We start from the raw sequence: 22,855 nt of genomic DNA on the forward strand, positions 1-22,855 counted from the left end.
AACCGGTTCTGGTAATATCAATGATGCTTTAATTGGATCGTGATCCAATACATCCTGTGGCTTTTCAGCCGAAGTTTCATTTAGATCTAACCAGGATTCATCAGATGATTCCAAAGAAGCAGTCGTAATGATAAAATCAATCACTCCCACATCTTGTCGTCGTGGTGAGGCTTCATAATTTAAAATTTTAAATGGATGGGCAACATACTTGCTGATATGATCTCTTTCAACATTAAAATCACCAGCAATAATCATTGGTAACCTATACCTATTTTTTATCCTTTTTATGAACTTCATAAGATGGTCATTAAAAAAGCAAACTTTTTCGTCATCGGTAAAACCTCTATGTGGACCGTGCCAAGACATACAAATTATGTCTAAGTAATTATCAACTGTAAAATACTTAATCGAATAGCGCGTTTGCGCAATTTTGTTCGGATGTTCTTTAGGGTCGAGACGTTCAAGGACAGTTTGATGTATATCTGTCATGTTACTTATTCGCTTATTGTTTAGAACAATACAAGTATCGTTATGACGAATGTGAGTGTAGTTCGTAGGTAGGGAATTCACTTTCCAATTAATACTAGCCCAATTAAATTCTTGAAAGAAAATGATATCTGGTTGTTCATTCCAGACTATGTCATGAATCGCCGTTTTCCGCCTTGCTGCGGACCCTCTGCCATCATTTGGACCATCCGCATTCATACTTATAATTTTAATTATCATATTTCCAGAGAAAAGTATGAATATTAAGAGAATACAATACTAAGGAGGTCTGATCATTACACTTTTTTGGCAACCTAGATTGCATACAGACCTTTGGAAACATAATTGATAAAATGAAGTAAAATATCAATAAAATGCAATAAGTATACTATACACTAACTGTCACATTGTATGCTGGAAAAGAACGATTAGGTAATTTCCTTAATATTCAAACTGAAATTTAATCCGTCATTAAGTAAGATTAAAGTTTGTCCATCCAAACTTAATGATAACGAAAATCTTCTGCACTTCAATGTAGCTTCCAACGTTATATATTTTTCTCTACACTCATACCAACAAATGAATATCTCTAATTGTAAATTCACTACATGTATATGCAAAGGTCTCTCGATTTAAATGATGATACTTATTCAACTGAAGAATATTGTCTAGGAAATGTATTATAATATATTTGTCTTAAACAAATGTTCCATGGATGTCATTGAAATCATCTAAATATGTTCTTTTCTAGTTTAATGGTATGTTGGTTCATTTGGTCCTGTATCCTTGCAAGGTTCTTAGCAACGAACCTTTGATGTGTTTATTTGCAATCACCTCTGAAAATAAACACTATACTTTTCAGTGTTTTAAAAAAATGATATTGAAACCGCTTCATAATCATATAAACTAAGGCGATATTTAAAATGAGCAAACGGCATGGACAATATTTTTTCTATCTTAAAGTAGGTTATTCATAAATATTAGTCAGTAATATTGCGCATACATACGAATATTTCTTATACAAAAAACAAGGAGTACGCAATTACCTTGGAAGCAATCATTCCAATGTCATCTTTCTTACAGAGATCAATCGTGTATCCGTCTGTTTCGACACAAAATACATTTAGTCAAATAACGTCAACTTGTAGCCACGTAAGTATTGCACAAGCTGAAATATAATAATCAAGAAACGTTTGTCCTATCACGTTTCAAGGATGGACATATATAGAAGTATATTATATGAGAGTTTCCCTTAGTCAACTCGTCCCATGGTCCAATGCTCCCCTATGTCGTCAATGAACAGTGTTTTAGTAAATTCAGTGTGGTTTGCCGCCGTTATCCCTAACACCAACCCACTAGTTGTCAAATCAATAAGTCAATAAGCCACGTTAGAATTAACGAAACAGCATCGGGCATTTTAGAAATTATATTGCCAACTATTTTCAACTGCCTCTAAATATAAATAAATATAAAAACAAGGTTAGCTTTTAAAAAAGCTAGTAGCGACTCGCTTCGTAATTTTTTTCCAGGGGTGCGTTTAAATGTAAAAATGACAGTTCTGTTAGCTGAAGAGACTTCAGCGAACATCAAAATAAAAGTGACATAAAGTTATGGAAGCCAGTTTCACTCAGTTTAACAAAGAGGAATATGAGTATATATGAAGATGCATGTAAACAGATAGAATGAAGTCCCTATGTCTATGCACATTTACTATATGGCCTTTTGACCTTGACCAAATAAATGTTAGATAGGTAGAATTCATAAAGATGTCTCTTTATACGAAGTTAAGTTGTAATATGATATTTAGTATTGGAATGAGTGACAGACACAAGTCCTAAAGTAAACACAAGTTGTCAATTAAATCAGCCAGAAAAGCCGGGATCCTATTAAAAATATAGGGATCCTACGGAATGCCGTTAGGGCCATTGCCTATAAATGTGTTGATCTGAAACGCGATAGTCGATAGTACGATGGTGAAAACGCGAGATCACGAAACTACGATGGTGAAAACGCGAAAGCACGATGATGAAAACGCGAAAGTACGATGATGAAAACGCGATAAACTATCGTGTTTTCACCATCGTACTGTCGCGTTTTCACCATCGTACTTTCGTGATTTCGCGTTTCCATCATCGTATCATCGTGTTTTCATCATCGTACTATCGCGTTTTCACCATCGTACTTTCGTGATTTCGCGTTTCCATCATCGTATCGTCGTGTTTTCATCATCGTACTATCACGTTTTCACCATCGTACTATCGCGTTTTCATCATCGTACTGTCGTGTTTTCATCATCGTACTATCGCGTTTTCACCATCGTAATTTCGTGATTTCGCGTTTTCACCATCGTACTTTCGACTTTCGCGTTTCAGTTTAACACATTCATAGGCGATGGCCCTAACGGCATTCCAGAATGCCGTTAGGGCCGTCGCCTATGAATGGTTTGATCTGAAACGCGATACTCGACAGTACGATGATGAAAACGCGAAATCACGAAACTACAATGGTGAAAACGCGACAGTACGATGGTGAAAACACGATAGTTTATCGCGTTTTCATCATCGTAGTATCGTACTGTCGCGTTTTCATCATCGTACTATCGCGTTTTCATCATCGTGCTTTCGCGTTTTCACCATCGTAGTTTCGTGATTTCGCGTTTTCACCATCGTACTATCGACTATCGCGTTTTAGATCAACACATTCATAGGCGATGGCCCTAACGGCATTCCGTAGGATCCCTGGAACTAACCAGTCTTAGATGCTTTTCAGATAAGCCGGGATCCTATTAAAACATATAGGGATCCCGGGAATCGACCAGTTCAAGAATATAGTTTTCAGAAAAGCCGGGATCGTATTAAAGTCTAAAGAGATCCAAGGAATTGGACAGTTCAAGAATAGTTTTCAGAAAAGCTGGGATCGCATTAAAACATAAAGGGATCCCGGGATTTGACCAATTCAAGAATGTAGTCTTTGATTTTTCCAATTAATTAGGCATATAATTATAAGTATTGTGATTTTTAAGTTTGTTGATAAATAGCTCTAAATATATTTATATCCAAAGTTTAATTAATTTAACGTTCATTACATACAATAAAAAAAACTTAACGTTTAATGGCCTTTCATTACGACAATAATCAACACAAATATAGTTTATAAGTTTTTCCTCTATATCTTATACGATCCCGGATCCCGGCCAGTCCGGGCGTCCCGGATCCCGGCCAGTAAATATATACACTAAATACCAGAAAGGATAAAATGACCGGAAAAAGGGAAAAAGAAAAAAATGCACAGACCAGGTGTACACTTATGTTAATTAACCAAACGAAAACTTACTACAGAGGAACAGGTGAAATCGCTAAATCAAAAGTCAGTGTTAATATGATTTATTGAAAAGAATTCATGAAAACAAACGTTTTTAATCATCATAATATCTTTGCGCTCAAAACAATACTTGCTGCTTTTTAAATATGGCGTGAAAATTGAAGGTTTTTTGACGCTATGTAAGATTAAATTTGATTGGCTAAATAATTTTGGATCCTAGCCCTGATAGATAATTTTTTATAGAAAGCTGGAAGCCAAGCTTCGATTAAATTTTTGGATGGATTCGGAGTTTTAGGTTGTTTCTCAGTAAAATCCTAACGTAATACCGGCTCGCCGTGGCGAGCCGGCATAAAGTGAGCAACTGATAATTAATGGTATTTAGAGGAAATGATGTAAATATGTTAACTGTTCGTCATATTTGTGTAACAGACCGATTTATTTGTTATTATTATTATTATTATATTATTGTTCGTTTTGCTCTGCACTGTTCGTTATTTAGTCGCGGGAAAAGTATCCTTAATGTCCGCACATGCGTCTATTGTCGTAAGCCTCCGTGATGTCTGTCATTGTCTGCTATTGTATTGTATGGAAAGGTCCCGTAACGTACGCTTATAAGCGGAAATGCACGAAAACGGCCGAAACAATTAAACTATGTCTGTATCTCGTGCAATTTTGTGAAATTTTTTTGTATGTCCAATCGTGTTGTACGTTGTATGAAAGAGATCTGAGAGAAAGTTTACATTGGTTTTTAACATTTCCTTTCTTCTAAATTCCCGCGAATTTTCCTTCTCCACTTCACTTCGTCTTTATTTTCTCCCGCGTTTAGATACACAATTGTACTTGCATTGATTCTATAAGTTTATTTAATAGAATTTTTGGAAATAACTTATTATTAAGTTATTTACTTTTTTCATTTTATTTATTTACTTGAAATAATTCTTATATCATAGCTCAATTGTTGTTTTTTTTGTATTTTATGTATGTTATAATAAACTTGTAATATAATCATGTATTTATGTGTTAAGGCTTATTCTTCGTATTATATTAAATTGACGAAACTACGCCAGGAGTTTGTAGTTACAATTCTACTCTGTGACATTGGTGGCCAGTGTGGTCTATGAGAAGCCACAGTGTTTGGACAGAGGAGGTGAGGAGTTTACGTTCATCAGTAGCGATTGAGCGAGAGAGGCAATCTATAGGTCATGGATGTGAATCCGACCACGTATTTTCCTAGAGGTGATGAATTTCCAGCGCAGCCGTTAGGACCCCAATTTTTGATTAAACCAGACAGGATTTTATTCAAAGAATGGAAGAATACTAATTTATGAAAGTGTGATGCATCGGGAGTTATTTTTGTGAAATCTAACGCGACAGTGTTATTGAAGCTATAAGTGTGCACATTCGCGTATTCATTATCGCTTCATATCTATACATGAGGGGATTGAGGAACTCCTTCGACGTGTAGTTATTATGGGAACTGGATAACTAACGCGGGAATGAGAAAATGGAGAACATTGAACATCTTGAAAGAATATTTATCAGGTATCTTGGTATATAGTGGATTAGGACTTTTGTTAGTGTCAATATTATTTAGGATTTTATTGTATGTGAAATGTATGTAAAAGGGTTTCTAAATTTTGTTTTGTGAATATGTAAACTGAATTGTCATATATTTTCGTGAGGTATCTTTTTTTCTTTCCGATTTGTTTTCTTTACTGAGTAAATAATCGATAAGGGATATATTTTTGTATTTTGTTTGTCATTAATTTAGATCACGATAGAGTATATATTCATAAAACACAGCGTCTTAGAGTATTTTGGCATTTGCAGTATTTTTGTTTGTTTGTCAAAGTGTGTTAGTTATTCATTTTTTTAAACGTTAGAGTCTGTTTAATTATTGAGTTATCCCAATCCTTCGGTCTGATTTATTCTTGCCCAACTATCGAGCACACTTTCTTTGCATACTGTCTTCACATACTCTTTACACTTTACTTACCCGTTAATGTATGATTGAGGAGAGGTACGTGTGAGGCTAGTGTTATATGTTCTGTTCGGCCGCTAACAAATCATTTCCTCTAAATAGTGAACAGTTCTGAACCGTGACATTTGGAATATATCAGAATAAACCGTTAAAAAGAAATCAATTACACAGGGGATCATCAATAATAAGCTAAATCAAGATATATTTACATACGTTTTTGGGCTAGAAAATTTTTTGTTGTTGTTTGCTTTTAATGTTTTTTATACTATAATAAGTTGAACAGTCAGTCTTAATGACGCATCTAATTTGATGGCAAAATAGCTACTCCGCTTATTAACATTTAGACACACTGCTTGCTCTGTGTAAGTCTATTTAAGTTCGCTTGTGTTTCCATTGAGCACTGTAAGCAGTATTTAAACAATTCAAATCAATGATAGCTTATGACAGTAAGTTGAAACTATAAGCATAAACTGAGCATTATATTTTATAGAATTGAATCGTAAACTATACTGAAAAAGGCAACACAAAGCAACCAATTAGATTTGCAATTTTAAAAAAAGCTAGATCAATAGAACAGGTAGATCGATTCACATTACGTGTAAAAGTGCATTGAAAATTGTTATTGCAATTTTTTGGACTCTTTTGTCCTTAGTTGTTGGTCTGATTTCTTTTTAAGATAGTATAATTCCAGTATTTTAACATAGTTTAAGGAAAAATCCAATGTTTTATTTGCAAAATAACATTTCAAACTTTTGTCCCAAGTCCAGTCAATGTTCGTCTTATCCGAGTAGAAAACGATTTGCATGTGTAATCTATAATTATAATGAATTAATCGAAATGTATATTGAATATTTGATTTGCTGTTAGGAAGAATTTATTGCACCGTAAATAAACATAGTGATTGTTTAATTGTGTTAGACGTATAAAAGGAGACGTATATAAGGAGACGTATATAAGGAGATGCTCATATATCAAAAACTAGCAATTATTAAAAACAATATCAAGAAAATATAATTATTGTCTTAGCTAGGTGTCTCTTACGTAACCAAGTTGGGTTTCATTTCCTTTTGAAACAAGTTTGTTTTTCTTTGTTATTTACCTTTTGTAACTAAACATCAGATATAATCGAGGAAAATATGCTTTAATTGATCTCTATGACGATAATACAAACACAACGGCTTATAAGTTTAAGTGTAACAATAAGTTATTCACAGCTAAAATGTTGCGTATCGCGTTTCTTTAGGTCCCTTAAAAATATTTTTTTTCAATGCGGATCATGACAATGTTGAATAAAATAATTATTGTCTTTTACAATTTTTTTTCTTAACTCAACTGTTTCAATTTCTATTTGAAATATTTAAGTGATTTCAGTATGACGTTAAATGCCTATCGCACATAAGAGCATGTTGGTATAAAAAGACTCGCTAAACTCGTTTTCTAAAGTCGGCGAAAATAAAAAGAATTGGGACATGGTGTGTTTATACTGCTATACATTGTTCTCGTTGTATATCTAATCTTTATTATATATGTGTATATGTATAGATGTATAGATGAGTGAGACATCGTATGATAAAGAATATATGTCATTGTTTGCAGAAGTATGCAAGCTATTTACATACTCAACAAGTACAAATGTTGCTGCAATGCAGCAATCGAGAAGCTCCCTCAAAACAAAATGCGCTCATTACAGATATTTTGCCAATCATTCCTACTCAAAGGTCATTTTCTATTTTAATAACTATTGAAAAATAGTTCCGCATGTTTTTTAAATCATTTAAATTTGCTTTTTAATTATACTTATTGTATGAATTGTCCATGTGACATGGCAGTAGTGCAACTTTGTGTTCTTTTGTGTCACTAGTCAATAATAGAAAACAAGTAAAAAATTGCTGGGAAATGCAGCAATGTGATTGTCACGGCGAAAAAAAAGAGAAAAAATACAAAAAAAACAGTTATAATATAAGTATAATGTTAAGGTATCTCCAAATAGCATTGAGTTTAATTGACAGGTTAACTTGTTAAGAAGGTTTTTAAGTAGTGTAATGTAACTTGTTACAAGAGCCATGCATATGTAGTAGAGCAAAATAATTTATCATTCTTGTGTACTGCATACCTCTTGAGTGAGATCTATCCACAATGTAACTTGTTACAAGAGCCATGCATATGTAGTAGAGCAAAATAATTTATCATTCTTGTGTACTGCATACCTCTTGAGTGAGATCTATCCACATATGAAGTTTCATGTTGATATCTCAAAGGCTTTTGTAGTTATGCTCTGGACGAAATTAAGTATGAAAAGTAACAAAGGGCAATACCTGAAAAATAATGCACGGTAGGTGTGTGCCGCACTCCTCCTCTCAATGAGATTTATCCACCTATGAAGTTTCACGTTAATACCTCTAACACTGTTTGAGATAAGCTCCGGACAAAAAGTTTGAAAAATAACAAAGGGCAATAACTCAAAAATTATAAAGGGTATCATTCTTGCGCACAACATTCCTCCTCAATAAGATCAATCCACCAATGAAATTTCATGTTGACATCTCAAAGACCTTTTGAATTATGCTCCACTCAGGTGAAAAATTAAGTATGAACAAGAATGTCGAACGACACATATACCCCCCTTTCTAGCCATTGACTCACATAATTGGTAATTTTATTACAGAAACTTGCCAAAAATGGGTACATGGAAGTGTTCAATTATGGAAAAATCAACGAAAGCCATTTTGACATTAAAGGCCCCTGTGGCCTTGACCTTTGACCTAGTGACCCCAAAATCAATAGGGGTCATCTACTAGTTATGACCAATCACTATGTGAAATATGAAGACTTTGTGATACACACTTTTCAAGATAATCAGCGGAAACCATTTTGACATTTAAGGCCCCTGTGATCTTGACCTTTCACCTATTGACCCCAAAATCAATAAGGGTCATCTACTAGCGATGACCAATCACTATGTGAAATATGAAGACTTTGTGAAACATACTTTTCAAGATAATCAGAGGAAACCATTTTAACATTTAAGGCCCATGTGACCTTGACCTTTGACCTAGTGACCCCAAAATCAATAGGGGTCATCTACTAGTTAAGACCAATCACTATGTGAAATATGAAGACTTTGTGATAAATACTTTTCAAGATAATCAGCGGAAACCATGTGGTCTACCGACGGACAGACCCACAAACCGACAGACAGACAGACCGACCGACAGACAGATCGACATTAGCAAAACATTAATATACCCCCTCTTCTTCGAAGGGGGGCATAAAAAGTACAAAGGGCAATTACTCAAAAACTATGAAGGATAGAGTCATCACTCTTTTGCACTGCACACCTCCTGAGTGAGATCTATCTACCTATGAAGTTTCATGTTGATATTTCAATGGCTTTTGTAGTTATGAAGTTGTAACCTATAACAATTTTTGAAATAAGCTCCGGACAAAAAGTATGAAAAATAACAGAGGGCTATAACTCAAAAATTATAATGGGTAAAGTTATCATTTTTGTGCACAACATTCCTCCTTAATAAGATCTATCCACCTTTGAAGTTTCATGTTGACATTTAACAACCTTTTTTAGAAATATACTCCACTCAGGTGAAAAATTTAGTATGAAAAATAACAAAGGGCAATAACTCAAAAAATATGAAGGGTAGAGTTATCACCTCCTGAGTAAGATCTATCCACCTTTGATGGTTCATGTTATATCTCAAAGGCCTTTGTAGTTATACTCTGGGACAAAAATTAAGTATGAAAAATAACAAAGGGCAATAACTGAAAAACAATGCACGGTAGGTTATCATTCTTGCGTGAGGCAATCCTCCTCAATGAGATATATCCACCTATGAAGTTTCAAGTTATTCCCTCTAACACTTTTGAGATAAGCTCCGGACAAAAAGTATGAAAAATAAAAAATGTCAATAACTCAAAAATTATAAAGGGTAGAGTAAATAACATTCTTGTGCACAACATTCCTCCTTAATAAGATATATCCACCTATAAAGTTTCATATTGATTTCAAAAGCTTTTTTAGGGATATGCTCCACTCAGGTGAAAAATTAAGTATGAAAAATAAAAAAGGGCAATAACTCAAAAATTATGAAGGGTAGAGTTATCACCCTTATGCACTGAACACCTCCTGAGTGAGATCTTTCTATATATGAAGTTTCATGTTGATATCTCAAAGGCTTTTGTAGTTATACTCTGCAAAAATTTAGTATGAAAAATAACAAAGGGCAATAACTGAAAAATAATGCACGCTCAGTTATCACTCTTGTGTGCAGCACTCCTCCTCAATGAGGTCTATCCACCTATGAAGTTTCAAGGTGTTACCTCTTACACTTTTTGAGATATGCTGGACCACTCAGGTGAAAAATTTAGTATGAAAAATAACAAAGGGCAATAACTCATAAAATATGAAGGGTAGAGTTATCACCTCCTGAGTAAGATCTACCTCTAACACTTTTAGAGATATGCTCCGGACAAAAAGTATGAAAAATAACAAATGTCAATAACTAAAAAATTATAATCGTATGATAATGCAAAATAAAGTATGCAAAATTACAAAGGGCAATTACTCAAAAACTATGAAGGGGTAGAGTTATCAATTTTTTGCACTGCACACCTCCTAAGTTAGATCTATCCATCTTTAAGGCTTTTTGAGTTATGCTCTGGACAAAAATTAAGTTTGAAAAATAACAAAGGGCAATAACTGAAAAATTATGTAGGGTAGAATCATTATTGTTGTGCACTGCACTTCTCCTAAATATGATTTATCCACCTATGAAGTTTCAAGTTGATACCTCAAATACTTTTTAAGATATGGTCCGGACTAAAATGAGGACGGAAGGACAGACTGAAGGAAGGACAGGCGGACGTACGGAGACTAATTTTATATCCCCAACCGCCTTTTCGGCGGGGGATAATTAAACATTTTCCAGCTTATAGCTAAAGGAAACTCAGAATTTTGCTCACAATAATGAGACAGGAATTCTGAATTATTATTATAGCAGAAGTTCAGAAGACTTTGTGTAAAAGACTGATTTACAGACCCAATTAAGTTATTGTACAACCTGGTATGGTAAATGCTTACTGTGAAACGCATATGGAAAACCAAGTCTCATTTAAGGGAAAAAATGTTTTATTGCGCAAGAAAATAAAATTATTCAAAAAAGACAAGAAGAAAAGCATTGATGCAAAGCATCAAAAGGGCGACGCCAAAAGAATTTGACCTAAATACTTAACAAAAGATGTGTACTTTATAGCTGTACCATTTCATGTGACCTGGAGGCTAGACCCAGTTTAAGTTGAAACTTAAACCAAAAAGAATAGACACTGTCTTGCCAAGATGCAAAGACAATTTATAGTCAATTAATCAATCTTAAGATTTATTTTACCAGATACAAGGATACCTGAGTCATCATCATATAATCACATGCACGAGTATCGAACCTGGGAAGAAAATCTAGTCATATCTTTTCTTCCCAGGTCTGATACTTGTACCTATGCATATAATAAAGCTTATTGCTTAGGGTTGCAGACATGTCATTGACATATATTAGACATAAAAGAGGACCTAAAATGAACATCAGGGGGACACCATAGGTACTCAGAGCAGAAGTAGAAGAAGTACCAGCCACATCAACCAGCTGCTATCAGAGATAAAACTTGAACCATGTAAGAATGTCATTACATATGGAAGATGCTTGAAGTTTAATGAAGAAGAAGAAAAAGAACTTCTTCATGTGCAGTATAGTGTGATCAACTGTATCAAATGCTTTTACAGTATCATGCAATACTGCCTTTGTCCATTTCAAATTAAATGCACTTTATTAAATGAATAAAACATGTGCCAGTCGCAAAACCACTTCTAAACCCTGACTGAAACTGCTTGACCATGACTCGAACACATGACTTTCAGAAGACCATTACTGAGCTATCCGCCCGGCTACACATTTCCTCTTAAATAATGAAACAGTTCTAAACCACAACATATTTCTCCACTATTTTGATTAATGTCCTTGAATTTCTGATATAAATTTACAGAGCATAGTGAATTAAACTCATGGTTATATGCAGTCACAGGATGAGAAAAACTTTCAGCTTCACCATAACTCAAACCTGTGACCCACAGAATAATGTACCGCGGCTGTAGCGATTGAGCTATCTGGCCACTTACACATTTTCTCCCCTAAATAGTGAACAGTTCTAAACCATGACAGATATTTAGATTTTTAAATTATCAGATAAATAATTCTTAATTAATAAATAAGAAAGAAAAACTTACATACTCATATAGTCTTAATTAAGATAACAATTTATATACCATTGTATAATTATTTTTACTAAAAAGGGCTTAGACAGTTATTGGTTGTGCCATTATTTATAACAGGTCAATTTGAAAGTGAACATAACTGTGCTAATTCATGTACAATATCTATTTTTTGTACAGATAAAAAACTAACCTTTTTTCTATGATAAGAAATTTTATGAAGACTGATTTGTATTTTGCATCAAGGGCACCGGGCGAAAACATGAAAATTATGCAACCAACGAACCACTTCGTGGTAGATTGTATTTTAATGTTTTCATCTGGCGCCTGGTTACTTAAATTTGTACTTTGTTGGTTTTCATGTGGCACATTTAATCACCCACTATAAAATTTAGTGTACAAATTTTACAAGGGCAAGTAACAATCTACTCTATGAAAAGTATGTTGTCGGGTTGACTCAGGAGACCTGGAGATTGAGACCGGTGTCCCTCCATTACAAATAGATAAGGCAGAAGCTGTCCATTTCAAACTATACACATGTTAGAAAAATATAGAATGTAACTATTCAGAATATGATTTGTTTTGAGACTTTATAAATTATATTGCTGGATCTATGATTCAGGACATTTTCAATCAATACATGTATTATCATTTATAACTTTAAATGAAAGTCTCATCCCTTTAATAATAATGACATAACTGTAACTCTTTAAATTCAGAAATATTATAAATCTCATCATATCAATATACTAAGATATACATGTATGCACATAACATTACAATTCCCAGTTTCTATGTAAATGAATATGAAATCCTAACATTAACATTGGTAACACTAATGGATGGAATTCAAAATCTAGTAGAAAGAAAACTATAATATATAAACTCTGTTAATATAGATACTATTATTAGCCAGCTAATACTGGGTATAAAACATCTTTAAACCTGTAGACTGATAATGTATTATCATTTATAAATTTAAATGCAAGTCTCATCCATCATAACTGTAAGTCTTTAAATACAGAAATACACATTATATCCATATTAACTATGATACACTTGTATGAACATTACATAAATAATTCTCAGGTTCCATTAAAAATAAATATAACATCCTATTAACATTGGTGTTTGGGTGGAATTCATAATCTTGTAGAAAGAAAACTATAATGTACATGATATTGTAAAGTATAAAAAGAAAAAATAAAATTAAAGATTAAGTTGTGTGAGTTTCTAAACATTAAATGCATATCTCTTACAGTAACAAATACTGTCCCTCATTAGACTTTACTATAAAACTAACTGTATATACTGTATATCAAGTGTTTAAAATGAGCACCCATATGTATAGCTTAAATATTCTACCTTTTCATTTTTACCAAAGGTTATTTTATGAGCAATTTACATACAAACACATAGAAAATAATAATTTCACATATTGATTAGAATATTCCTCTAGCAGAATACCTATAGTATATGTGCTAACTGAACAAACTAGAAAAATCTGGTCTAAGGTATATAAAGCCAGTAAAAAATATATATCAATATTCATTCATCATGGCCTCTATGCTTTTGATTACCTTACAACTGGTAAATTTTATTAAACAAAAATAGTAAGTAATACCTAACTTCAACCTAAGATAGACAGAAAAGAACAAATAAAATAGTAAACATAAGTTACTTCCCCTTAAAATAGAGAAAACCTGAAACCCAAAAGAACACCCCAAACATCAAAATTAAGAAATGTTGCAGGCTCAGTTTTATTAAGCCATGCAAATTCATGGTAAAGTATTCATAAAAAAATAGATGGCCATGTGTCAGCAGTTTTGCAGAAAATCGGATAGCTTTCAACATCCGGATACTGGTACACCTTGTAAAAACAACCATTCTGTGCAACAGATAAACGTAATATATAAAATTAATAGGATAATCGTTTATAACAGTCCATTACCTATCCTTATACTAATTGGTAGGTGAACTTTCTTCATGTAGGAAAATTTTGAAAATATATGAATGAATGAACGAATGGATAACGGCATCAATGTAGATCACAACGATATTCGAAATCCGGGTTTTATTATGAGAATTTCTCAAGTGTGTCGAAAGGATGTGCGGAATTGTGTAAATATATCGCGTGTGGATAAAAATACTGTTTAGATTCTACAAATGTATATGATTTGAAAGGAAAATGTTTCTATGTAACTTTTCACGGAAATGGGCTGTACAATGATTGCGTGAAAAGCCAATAAAATGTCGGCTGTAGAAATCGAAATGAATTTTGTCACGTGACTTTTGCCCATGCTACCGAAAACTACCCATCACAATATCACGGCGTTGAGACGCCGTGAAATGATAAGAAAGTAATAAAGTGTGTACACTTTCGTTTTCATTTTTAACGCTACTCATTTTCTACAATTATCAACAAGTAATCATGGTAAAAAATATAAATCTCCATAATTAAGTAAATAAGTCAAAACACAAACTTTCATCGACTTAAGTTTCCACAATGTCCGTTTCATGTTTCGCGGCAAATGTTATCATGATATAATAAAGGGAGACGAGTCGAATACACTCATATGCGGAGGAAAACCATGCATTAGTTTTCATTACATAAGGTCATGTCTACAGTTGAAGTCAAACGAAATTTACACACTTCTGCACTATTTGTGCACTATACCTGAACTAGAAATGCACACCATGTGCACGTCTAGTACACAAGACCAAATGACAAGACAGAGTGACACTAAATTGGTTTAATTGGTTATTGCATAGCAATTTACCAGAATAAATTCCTATATTGATTAACTAATGTGAGGATATTTTTTTTAACTTTTGAGATAAATTAATATTTATCCATAATATGAATTTAGTTAACATTATCAGTTTGGATATTGCTCAAATATATATTTTTTATTAGAAATATGTTGATTATAAAGAGTAAATATCTAATATAACATTTTCTATTACTTTTATAGATTAACTTCCCTTTTGTAGACTCTGTTTAATATAACATTTTCTTTATTGATAATTTGTTTATTATTGATTTGCTTTAAAGTTTATAAGCTATATACTGAATAAATTGTATTATATTGTTTTATAAAAGCCGACAATGATTTTTTTTTAAATAATAAAGCCAACACTGTTAACCACCTTTCTATGAAGAATGACAAAATCGGTTATTTCTCAATTTTGAAATAAGTATAATATGACAAATATGAATATCTTCATAATAATATTTTTATTTTTATTTTAATCATCAAAAGTTCAAATATGCCATTCTTAAACGAAAAGGAATGAAAAAAATCCACTATTAAAGGCCTCAACAGACAGTAGGATTTAGCTTTACAACATTAATAATAGATATGATGTACAATTTTCAAAACAATACAACACTTCCTTTCAGACCGTAATTCTGAATTGTACGAATCATCAGGTTTCCCTCAACACAGTTCCCAACCAAATCGCCCCCTTTTTCATTTTTTACTAAACAAAAAACCCCTTTTTTTTTTCTCCTTTGAGGGACTAAAACACCTAAATTTTGTCACGGGGCAAAGATAAATCCCAAAGCCTGACAAGACTCGAACCGGGGACGTTTGGGAAATTTACTGTACGGCAAACTCTACTCCCTTTAAAGCTTCCGGCCGCTTTACAAAATACCTCCCCTGTTTTTTGAACATTTCAATATTTTTTCCAAAAATCCCCCTTTTTTAAAAGAGAAATCCCGATATTTTTATTAGGGAAAAACCGAACACTTCCCCAAATAACTGTAAAAAAAACCCCTTATAACACCCCAAAAAAACTTTCTTCCCTTTAGTCAGGTTTTTCGGGTTACGTCCGCATTTTAAATTTTTTCTTTGAAAACCAAAATTTTATAAAATTTCTAATTTTTAGATTTCACATTGTGAGTGAACAATTATATGTGACTATCACGTGCAATATATCACGTGCCAAAAATTATATGATTTTTACATACAATTATCATATCTCGGGTACAACAATGTTAGACAGTACATCGTTTGAGATTACCTATTACCAAATAAAGATGTAAATTGTTATAAAGATAAAGTAACGTTGATGTACGTACTTGCATCTATGGCTCAAATTAGGAAAGATTGAACAAGACGCGAAAGCTAAAGCGAAAACTCACTCACTCCCTTGCTCGCTCGCTCGCACGCTCGCACACATAAAAACGCACAAAGGCACTCATTCACTCACTCTCTCACTCACTTAGTTGGCAATTAGGTACGTATATAAATAAAAGATATTATATAAATAAATATATATATAATGTATTAATAATTATATATTTATAAATGAAAACATAAACATACAATAAATAATCAAATGAATTAATAATTATTTTAAAAACAGACAAGAACGAAAGAAAGAAACAAACGTCCTAGATAAACCGTGGTAATATAACGCCCTTGTGATTATTACAGTGTAAACAATTAGATTTCCGATTGATAAGATCTAAACAAATTTCTTATTCCTGTAACGCGTAGTGTATAAATGTTAACGACTTTGTTATGTGATCGAAAGGGTATTAGGAAGTTATTGACTGTGTACCCTCAAAGTTTGTTGTTTAAATAATTGACTGATTGATTGATTGAGTGAGTGATTGATTGATTGGTTGTTAGCTTGATTGATTGATTGTTGAGTTGATGGTTTTGACCATGGTTGGTCGATCACTAAATAATTGATGACAAAATGATTTTATCTTTTGTCCTGTATACTCAGTACATTTTTAGCAAACCAGTATAAACCAGTATAATTTGATATATTGAGATATGTTTTTAAAACGATAGTAACCCTTTCCTTTATGATCATATTGTTCAAAATAGCCGTTTTCAAGAAAAGCCTCCTGTTACAAGTTCAAACTGCTATGAAACTATGACAAATGCTTCAATACTGATGAAACTTTGCACAAATGTTGACTGGACAATAGCCTTTGTAACAGCATGTTCAATCTTAAATTTCCCTTTTCCATGGCAACGTGGGGGCTCGTCTCAAAATTGCCCAAAAATATTATTTTGCCTAGTTTCTTTCCTTTAAAACTGATTTCAAAGTGCTGCAACCTTTCAATGGATTGAGATAGAGTAAAAGGTATTTTATTGTTGGTTACACGTTACCTTACGATCGACCTGAGTTCATTTTTAGCCTGTCACATGTCCAAATTTTCTTGGCGATGAAGAGGACAGCCGCCCCCTTCAAACCCCCAAAACAAAGAGGGGACCCCACTACTGGCAACCACTGGATGTTACTTTTTGAAAGGGGCGGCGCCGAAAAAATGATCACTTTTTTATCAACATTTCTCAAACGAAAAACACTGTTTTGGGCCTAAATAGAGCGTAAAGCTGTCAAAACACGTCTATATGAAGTAAAGGGTTAAATATTTAGAACAAAATATCACTATTGTGACATTAATTGTATGATGTTATCAGCAAATAAAAGTTCATTACTTGTAAGATTTGGATATTTTTTTTTGATTACCTAATTTCAAATTTTATCATAAAGGTTATCGAATTATTGTAGTAAATAATTAGCTAGTCGCTAGTATAAAAACTATCATGCTGTATATTGTCAGCTTATGGAGTCCAAGTTAAAGTATTGATCAATATTCCAATTTAACAATTCGGATACATTCGTCACTTTCCGTATTCAATTTTCATGCTTAGTTAATCTTCGTATGACACGTAAATATTCGAGAAATATTGAATATTCACTTTAAGTATCATACCATTTTTTTTTAAATAATGATATTGAATAACTCTTTTGTATGGAAGACAAAGTACTACATTCTTCGCATTTTACTATCTTTATAGGGCACACAACCACGGCATCGTAAAGTCTCTTGATTATTTGTTTAATTGAGCGATTTTCTTTTAGAAATAGATCTAAATCACAATGATTTAGTGCCAAAGTAATATTATACATGTATAAACACTGTTTATCACTATATTAGATAAACCTGTAACCCTTTGGTTGGGAAACGCAACATATTATATTAATATGCGACCAGGGCCGACCATGAATAAATCATCCTTCCTCTGTTGAGAACAGGCGGCACCTGGATTTCGCCTATTAAGTCATTAAATTTTTTGAAATATTCCCTCAAAATGATGAATGGTTTCGTCCATATCGAAAGATGGACAAGTCCATGTAAGAAATATAGCGAGGGGAAGGCTTAGATATACAGTCTTGACAATCTATTTTAAATGTTCTGTCTACCTTTGTGTATTTTGGAGAAAGAACTTCTTATGGTGTTTAATGTCTGCCCGCCTATCAAACGAATATCATAAACTATAAAAGAAACGGTACGAAAGTCGAATCATAAAGTCATTTATCCTGCACACGAAAAATGCTTTTTAGTAAATGATTTTTTATGAGATATTTTTAGATTTTAAATGGTTTTGTTATTATCGGGGAGTTAAATTTAATTTTAAACAGTCATCTTTCGTTCTGCTATATATATCATTATCATCCACTTGACTTCGCGTATTTAATATCATCACTGATCGTAGATCACTCGAAACTATATATCTTTCTTTCATCCGGCCTCTTCTTGAATACTCAGATGTAGTCTGGGATAATATTACTCAACAAGATGAATTCGAGTTAGAAAAAATCCAACTTGAAGCCTGCAGAATTATAACTGGTACAACGAAACTTGTTTCTTTCTCAAATCTGTATGAAGACACATGTTTTCAACCCCTAAAAGTAAGAGCACGCTATAAACACAAACTAATTCTGCTATATAAAATGTTCAATCACACTATCTCCACAATATCTATCTTCCATAGTTCCAAACACAGTAGGACAAACTTCAGTATACAACTTACGAAAATGCAAGTAACACTAGAAATATTTTCTGTCAAACTCAACTTTATTCAAATTCATTCTTACCATCTTTCGATTAAAGACTGGAATGATCTCCCTGTCGAACTAAGAAATGCACCATCGCTTGCAATTTTCAAAAAAAGACTAAATGAAGATGTCCAAAAAGTTCCAGCTCACTATTATATAGGTGAAAGAAGATATCAAATAATACATACACGATTAAGAACACATTGCAGCTCTCTGAAAGAACATCTGTTTTCTAAAAACATAATAGACAGCCCTTTTTGTATATGTGGTGAAATAGAAAATACAGAACACTATTTCCTCCGCTGCCCCATGTATCAAGATGACCGCACTGTCCTTATAAACAATTTAAGTCAAATCACAACTGTAACATTGAATAATTTACTATACGGCGATAATTCACTTACCGGTGCTCAAAACGAAACAATTATAGCACATATACATAAATACATACAAAAAACAAAAAGATTTGATACATAATAATATTCGTTTGAAAAGAAAAAGGTCCTCCAACTCCATAGTAGTAAAGTGACTTTCTTTCTTTCTCTTGTTCCTTATCTCTTTTTCTCTTCTATTATTACTTCTCCTCCAAATGTACATGTTTTAATAATTAAATTTCTCAACATATTAGTTTAATTAACCAATCACTAAACTAAGCAATAATATCCCTTTAAAAATGAATTCATACTCGTGCTTATACCTCTAATCTAACAGCAATGTATCTTAAATTTAGTTCATGAATACTTGACATAAACATAGTATGTATAGTAAGAAATCAAGAACAAGTCGATATGATATGTATAGTTTAGTTTAGATATTTATATTTTGTTACCATTTATTTGAAATTTGTTAAATACTGATTACGGAGAGAGTTTTCAAAAAAGCTTTACAAGCTTCCTACTCAATCCGTAAATTTTATTTTATGTAATTTATTATGTAAATGTGTGGATTATTAATAAAATATTGTTTAAACTAATATCATAAAGTATTGATACTTTACACACTCTCATATCTTATCTCATCCCCTTTTAAAAATAAATACATGATTTTAAAAACAATTAATTCAAATAAATGCAACTTTAGAGGTCCATTATGCCCCCTCCGATACTCCTTTTCTGATTGAAACCTTTTAACTGCTCGTTTTCCGTTATAGTTTCAAAAATGAGACTCATCGGCAATTTACGTGAAACATCTTTTGCTTCTGTTGCTTTTTGGTAATAAATACAGTTATAGTGATTTATTATTTTGTATGGAAGTGAAAATGCAATGTTGTTTACTCTTTACAACTTTTATGACACACAATGTCCATTTTAGTAAGATTTTATTTTTATAATGTATCTAACATGCTATTAAAAGATTATTTAAACGTTATAAAATCGATGTCTGCACTTTCAAATGAGGAAAAATTTATTTGTTTTCTGAAGCATAATGTGAATACGGTTACATAATTAATTGTAAGCCATGGTAAACACAAGATTTATAACGTTTAAATAATGGTTTTAGAGAATGTTAATTTGTATCACCCGAAGAAAATAGCACTGGATGTGAAATGATTTGTAATGAAAATTCCAAAATGTAATCAAATAGTATTTTGACCTACACAAAAAACGTAATCGCTAAAACTGAAATGATTGCCAAAGGGCAACCGGAAACAGAAAATGGTTTAATCAATTGTTAATTGTAAAACATTTTGGAAATTATAATAGGAAACCAAAGTTAAAAGACTTTTTAAAATCATACAAAAAACATTTCTGGGAGCATATATGGGCCTAAACCCCCCCCCCCCCCCCAAAAAAAAAAAAAAAAAAAAAAACAAATATACAACATATAAGTAAAATTACGAACACTTCCACGAAGTGACTGTTGGAAAAAATCACACACAAAAATTCTCTTTCTTACCTTTAGTCAGGTTGTCTTTATACGTCCGGAACTAAATTATTTCATGAAAACCAAAGTATTTATATAATCTAACTTTAGATGCTCACATCATCATATCTCGGGTACACAATGTAAGACAATACACGGTTTGAGATTACCTATTATAAAATATAGATGTAAATTGACATAACGATAAACAAACGTTTATGTACGTACATGAATTTATGACTCAAAACAGGGAAGATTGAACAAGACGCGAAAACTAAAGCAAAAATAACAACTCACTTAATCCCTCGCACGCACGCGTGCATAAAAACGCACGCAGATACTCATTCATTCATTCACTCACTCACTCACTCACCCACTCTCTCACTCACTTGGTTGGCAAAAACGTAGATAATAAATAAATATATAAATAAATAGATAAACAAATAAATAAATGAATATATAAACAAACAATAAATAATCGAATGAATGAATAATTATTTTTTAAGCAAAGAAACAAACAAACACACAAACAAGAAAGAAACAAACAAAGAAACAAATGAATTTAGACAAATAGTTAAATTTTTCACGTTCCTGACAATTGTATTTTTTAATTATGGGTAAACTATGTACACTGATTAATCCACATTTTCTTGCACTCTATCTTCTCCGGATCATCATTTTATGATTTTACAAGATTTCAAGGACCAGTTGTCGAAAATATTTTTTATAGCGAATTGCTTTTTCAGTACACACCCCGGGGGTTATGTAGAGACCGTTAAGGTTGGCATAGTAACAGCTGTTGTACCACCAGCCACCCTGGTACTTCATGGCACAGTTTGCACCATACTTGTCTACATCGTGGTCATAGGTTGAATATGCCTGGCCATTGTGGTACGGCCCAACGCTTTCACTGAACCACTTGGAAACTTGTAAATAGAAAATGATTCGAATTTACTAAAATTGCATTAGATATGATTTTTCTAAAGCGCATTCACTGACGTACTTGAGCACATGTCAAAGAAGAAATTGGAATACACCTAAGATTTAAAATGATTTGAAACTTGTAAAGTAAGCAAATTCGAATTATATAAAATGCTTAAAAAATAATAAAATGTTCGCATGCGTAGAAATGACAATATTTAGATGTATTCGTAGACATGTTTACAATTTTTTAAATAAATAAATGAATAAATAAATAATGAATAAATAAATAAATTAAAAAAAAATAATAATTAAATAAAAATGCATATTTGTACGAAAGAATATGTAAGAAGGTGGGTTTTTTCTCTGTCAGAGTTAAGTGACATTCACGACTTGTTCAACTGGTATATCGCAAGTATTTGAACAAAAAAAGTTATTCAAGTGCATATAATAATATATACCACGGTATCATTTAATCTATGGAACGATCGGCTGCCGTATAAGTGATTTTTCTGCGGTGACTTTATTTCTGCGTTTTCTGCGGTCAGTTTCGGCACCGCAGAAATGAAAGCCGCAGAATATTTCGCTTACCTGCTACGATATTCCTACATTGTGACCTGTTTCGTCTAAATTAATAACGACTAACAGGTTATAACGGATAGCGGGTTTTCGAGTTGTATAAAATTGCTGTCGGCTAAGTATGTTATCTATGTTTGTAAGGATGTACTTATTGTTAATTATTCTAATTTAAGAATAAAGATATTTCAAACCATTCCAACTTTTAATACTGCTAAATATTCGTTGTTTACTTTAATTGTCATCTCATTCACGGTATACTTCTATCAATTTTATTAAATTAAAGATATTACCAGGGTATAATTTTCACACGTCACTTCACGCTGACCTTTCTATTGTTGCGCATTATATGTGTTTGCACGCAAACAATATAATTGTTCGTAATTACTAAACAGTTTTGCGGTGACGACAAAAAACAAATGCGAACGAACGTGTAAATGCAAATATGATAGATAGGGTAATGTGACTTAGACTTTGATAAAACGAGTCGCAGAATTAAAATCACGTTTTGTCCAAACAATGTGCCGCAGAAATAAAGTCCGCAGAAATAAAAACATGCTAAAATT

General features: G+C 32.5%; 1 long non-coding RNA gene across 1 annotated transcript; it reads right to left on the minus strand.

Annotated features, from left to right (window-relative positions):
• Positions 1 to 559: 559 nt before the first annotated feature.
• On the minus strand, positions 560 to 21,099 carry LOC132732098 (uncharacterized). The gene is made up of 3 exons (XR_009625984.1): positions 20,826 to 21,099; positions 1,533 to 1,654; positions 560 to 1,322 (listed from the first exon to the last, which is right to left on the minus strand). It is a non-coding gene; the product is annotated as an uncharacterized LOC132732098 (long non-coding RNA).
• Positions 21,100 to 22,855: the final 1,756 nt, after the last annotated feature.

The sequence above is a fragment of the Ruditapes philippinarum genome, unplaced genomic scaffold, assembly GCF_026571515.1.
Source record: "Ruditapes philippinarum isolate M1 unplaced genomic scaffold, ASM2657151v2 ctg3148_1_1_1_1, whole genome shotgun sequence".
Taxonomy (NCBI): Eukaryota; Metazoa; Mollusca; class Bivalvia; order Venerida; family Veneridae; genus Ruditapes; species Ruditapes philippinarum.